Source organism: Ammodytes marinus, assembly GCF_949987685.1.
Source record: "Ammodytes marinus genome assembly, contig: scaffold_283, whole genome shotgun sequence".
Taxonomy (NCBI): domain Eukaryota; kingdom Metazoa; phylum Chordata; class Actinopteri; order Uranoscopiformes; family Ammodytidae; genus Ammodytes; species Ammodytes marinus.
Genome location: NW_027648428.1, coordinates 1 through 5,000, shown reverse-complemented (window position 1 = coordinate 5,000; position 5,000 = coordinate 1). Strand labels below are relative to the sequence as shown.

The 5,000-nt window shown below is 42.6% G+C and overlaps 1 protein-coding gene across 1 annotated transcript in view; it reads right to left on the bottom strand.

Annotated features, from left to right (window-relative positions):
• The window catches only part of LOC307270572 (TBC1 domain family member 9B-like), a 16,344-nt gene extending 11,350 nt beyond the window's left edge, over positions 1–4,994 (bottom strand). The window contains exons 1-2 of the mRNA XM_080054456.1: positions 4,958–4,994; positions 834–911 (exon numbers count right to left, since the gene is read on the bottom strand). The gene's annotated coding sequence lies outside the window, so the exon portion shown is untranslated. The remainder of the gene's footprint in view (positions 1–833; positions 912–4,957) is intronic.
• Between the last annotated feature and the right edge of the window lie 6 nt (positions 4,995–5,000).

The window sequence follows — 5,000 nt, the reverse complement described above, 5'->3', positions numbered from 1 at the left end:
AGTACAGAAGAGTTTTAGTCTTTTTACTACACTACATACTAAAGTACAGAAGAGTTACTACACTACATACTAAAGTACAGAAGAGTTTTAGTCTTTTTACTACACTACATACTAAAGTACAGAAGAGTTTTAGTCTTTTTCCTACACTACATACTAAAGTACAGAAGAGATTTAGTCTTTTTACTACACTACATACTAAAGTACAGAAGAGTTTGTCTTTTTACTACACTACATACTAAAGTACAGAAGAGTTTTAGTCTTTTTACTACACTACATACTAAAGTACAGAAGAGTTTTAGTCTTTTTACTACACTACATACTAAAGTACAGAAGAGTTACTACACTACATACTAAAGTACAGAAGAGTTTTAGTCTTTTTACTACACTACATACTAAAGTACAGAAGAGTTTTAGTCTTTTTCCTACACTACATACTAAAGTACAGAAGAGATTTAGTCTTTTTACTACACTACATACTAAAGTACAGAAGAGTTTTAGTCTTTTTACTACATACTAAAGTACAGAAGAGTTTTAGTCTTTTTACTACACTACATACTAAAGTACAGAAGAGTTTTAGGGCCACAGACAGGAGAGAAAAAAAATCAGATAAGGAAGATTTTTTTTTCATTATGTCGAGAAATGTCAAGAATAAAGACGAATGCTCCAACATGCTATTGGAGTTAGTGGGGCATTTATGTATTTTCAGCATACTACAATTGACGTGCATGTATTGGGACATCCTAAATCTTTTCCTGGCATACTAAATAGTAGGGAAGTATGGGTATTGGAACGGAGGGTCAGTGTGTTACCTGTGTTACCTGGGGGACAGTTACCTTGGTTACCTGGAGGTTGGTCTTCAGTGAAGAACTGAGCGGCTTCCAGAGCAGACTCCGCCTCCTCTGGACAGACAGCTGGAAACATGACATCATCATGACATCATCATGACATCACCAGAGAGATAAACATGACATCATCATGACATCATCATGACATCATCATGACATCACCAGAGAGATAAACATGACATCACCATGACATCATCAGAGAGATAAACATGACATCATCATGACATCACCAGAGAGATAAACATGACATCATCATGACAACATCAGAGAGATAAACATGACATCATCAGAGAGATAAACATGACATCATCATGACATCACCAGAGAGATAAACATGACATCATCATGACATCATCAGAGAGATAAACATGACATCATCATGACATCACCAGAGAGATAAACATGACATCATCATGACAACATCAGAGAGATAAACATGACATCATCAGAGAGATAAACATGACATCATCAGAGAGATAAACATGACATCATCATGACATCATCAGAGAGATAAACATGACATCATCAGAGAGATAAACATGACATCATCAGAGAGATAAACATGACATCACCAGAGAGATAAACATGACATCATCAGAGAGATAAACATGACATCACCAGAGAGATAAACATGACATCATCCCTCCACTGGGCTGAGAGGTGTGTTAAAGCCTTTTTCCCGCAAATGGGACAGAAACCACATTAAACTGATGTGAATGTGTCTGACTGCTGTATGTTTGAGGTGGTGGTCTGAGGGGCCGTAGGCGCTGAATGGCAGCCACGCTTCCGTCAGTCTGCCCCAGGGCAGCTGTGGCTACTATGGTAGTTTACCACCACCGGTATGACTGTGTGTGAATGAATGGAACCTGGAACCCTGTAAAGAGCTTTGAGTCCTTAGCAGGGATGGGCATCTGGCGGCCCGCGGGCCACATGCGGCCCTCGGGACAAATTTGTGCGGCCCGCGAGTTCATTTATAAAAAATTATATATTATTGGTTTCACAGTCGTCGGAAAAAAGTATGTAATTTGAACCAGACCCCAACTGTAATTAATTATGTCAGCCGCTAGAGGGCGCTCCCCGCAAATGTAAGCGGTATGTAGCCAAGTGGACGGTCTTGGAATTACCACATCGACCTCACCTCTTCTAGCGGGATCAGAGCGGGATTTACAAAAAAAAAAAAATTTTTACAAACATGAGCGCTCAAAAAAGAAAACTAGATGAAGAAAACCGCGTTTTCCAGCCAAGATGGGAAACAGATTATCTCTTTACAGATTGTAAAGGAAAACCCATGTGTTTAGTGTGCTTGGAAACAAAATCGGCAATGAAGGATTTTAACTTAAGCCGCCACTACAACACCACGCACAAAGAAAAGTATGACAAGTACACCGGAGCTGCCAGAGCCGCTGTCGTTGCTGATCTCAAGCAAAAAATACACCGTCAGCAAAGCTTTTTTACCAAAGCCACGACCACACAGGAATCGTCACTGAAGGCGTCTTATGTTGTTTCACTTGAGCTTGCTAAAGCAAAGAAGCCGCTGTCTGATGGTGAAATGGTGAAGCGATGTGCAGTTGAGATGGCGAAAGCTTTTGGAAACGACAACATGGCTAAGAACTTTGAAACGGTCTCTCTCTCCCGACGCACAGTGACCAGAAGAATTTTTGATATCCAAAATCATGTCGAGGGAAAGCTCAGAGAAATCATGAACGACTGCAAGTACTTTTCCTTAGCGCTAGATGAGAGTACAGATGTGATGGATGTAAGCCAGCTCCTCATCTACACACGAGCAGTAAACAATTCATTTGAAGTGCATGAGGAGTTACTGAAACTGGTGTCTTTGCATGACACTACCAAGGGACAGGACATTTTCAACGCCGTTGAAAGTGTTGTGAGTGAGCACGGAGGCTTTGACAAGCTATCAGCTGTTGTTGCTGACGGTGCACCATCAATGCAAGGAAGACGCACTGGATTCGCCGGGCTTCTCAGACAGAGTGGCGTTGACTGTCCAATACTGCACTGCATCATACATCAGGTGGGTAACGTTATTTTCAGCTATTATTATCGGTGATAAATAGGGCTGCCCCCAACTAAAAACTTTCCTAGTCGTTTCACTTTATTCGGTTATCGACCGCGGTGCTGTCAGAGAGTGTGTCAGTGTGTGTGTGTGTGTGTCGGCGGCGGAGGCAGGCACGGAGCGGCAGGGCAAACGCTTTTACTAATGATCCGTTATTTTCTGACTGAACAGCCTCATGGAAATTATATTTTATAATTCATAAAATTATAAACCAACGAAATTCGTTAAAGCAAGTAATTTGGTGCTTTAAAAGTCACGATTTTAATCTGAGACAGATTCCACGTTCTCTTCTTTTCTGGTCAACTAACGTTTTTTCGCCTGTGAGGCAGCCCTAGTTATCAATGTGTGTTTCCTTAGTGAGATTTAAAAATAAATAATGACTACAATGTTGCTGAATCCAATTTATTTTATATTGCAGGAGGCCCTCTGTGCCAAGTCAATGAACTTCAGCCATGTCATGGGCCGCGGGAAATGCTTGGAGAGGTTTTTTGCGCTGCGCTCTGAAATCCCTGTGTTCCTTGAGGAGAGCATACGATGTGACACCAGTGCGTACTGCAGTCAACTCAGGGACACGGATTTTCTCTGTGACATGGCCTTCCTTGCAGACATCACATCTCATCTCAATCGCCTCAATTTGCAGCTGCAGGGAAGAGGCCAAACTGTGTCGGATCTATACGCACACATGAACGCGTTTAATGCTAAACTAGGCCTGTTTAAAGAAGGCTTCCAATCCGACCGTCCGAATTTGGCACACTTCCCCTCATGTGAAGAGATGCGCAAAGATGCTCCCGAATGCGAAGAAACCATGCTCAAGTACAAAGCAGAAATCGAAAAACTGCAGCAGCAGTTTAAGAGCCGCTTCCAAGATTTCTACGCCATGCAGCCACGCATCGCGTTGTTCACTGACCCGCTCTCTGCTGCTGTCAGCGAGCAGCCCCCTGAGCTGCAGCTTGAACTGTGCGAACTACAGGCAGACCCGTTTTTTCAAGCAAACCGCAACGAGAGGGGAATCTCCTTCTGGAGACTGCTACCAGAGTCCCGATTTCCAATCCTCAGGGATTTTGCACTTTCGATGGCCAGCATGTTTGGGAGCACTTACATCTGCGAGAGCAACTTCTCAATGATGAAGCACATCAAGTCCAAAGAAAGAAACCGACTGACCGATGAGACACTCTTCCAGCTCATGCAGATTGGATGCACCAATATTGAGATTGACATTCAGTCTATTGTGCGCCAGCAGGAGAGGCCACAAGTGTCTCATTAAGACAGGATTTTACAGAGGATAACATTTTGAGAAAATGAAAAATGTTATGTAATGTCAGAGCAGAGAAGAATTGCACTATTAGAGATATGTTTTGTTTTGTGTTCTTGACTGAAAGAGACAAATTGTCTGTAATGTTTGAAAATTGGTTTAATAAATTTTGATTGCCAGTATATTTTGTTCTATTTATTAAATTAGTTATATATAGTATATAGCTATAGTAGGCCAATTAAGTGACAAGGTTATTATAATGGTGAAAGTGCATGTTGATATACGTGGCCCTCTGGTAGTGAGGTGAAAATTTGTGTGGCCCTCCCTTTTATCAAAGCTGCCCATCCCTGGCTTAGGGAATAAAGCGCTTTATAAATCCATTATTATAAACTGGATGAACAAACACGTTATTAGGTTTGTATGTGTTGGAGCAGGGAAAGAGCAGGCGCTCCTCTCACTGTCAATAGACCTGTACACACAGGGCTTCCTGTTCTCACCTGGGGGCAGGTGTGTGTGTGTGTGTGTGTGTGTGTGTGTGTGTGTGTGTGTGTGTGTGTGTGTGTGTGTGTGTGTGTGTGGGTGTGTGAGTGTGTGTGTGAGTGTGTGAGTGTGTGTGTGAGTGTGTGTGTGTGAGTGTGTGTGTGTGTGTGTGTGTGTGAGTGTGTGTGTGTGAGTGTGTGAGTGTGTGTGTGTGTGAGTGTGTGTGTGTGTGTGAGTGTGTGTGTGTGTGTGAGTGTGTGTGTGTGTGTGTGCGCGTGTGTGTGTGTGTGTGTGTGTTCCTGTTCTTACCTGGCGGCAGGTGCAGCTTGTAGAGCAGTTTAAGTTTCTCCGT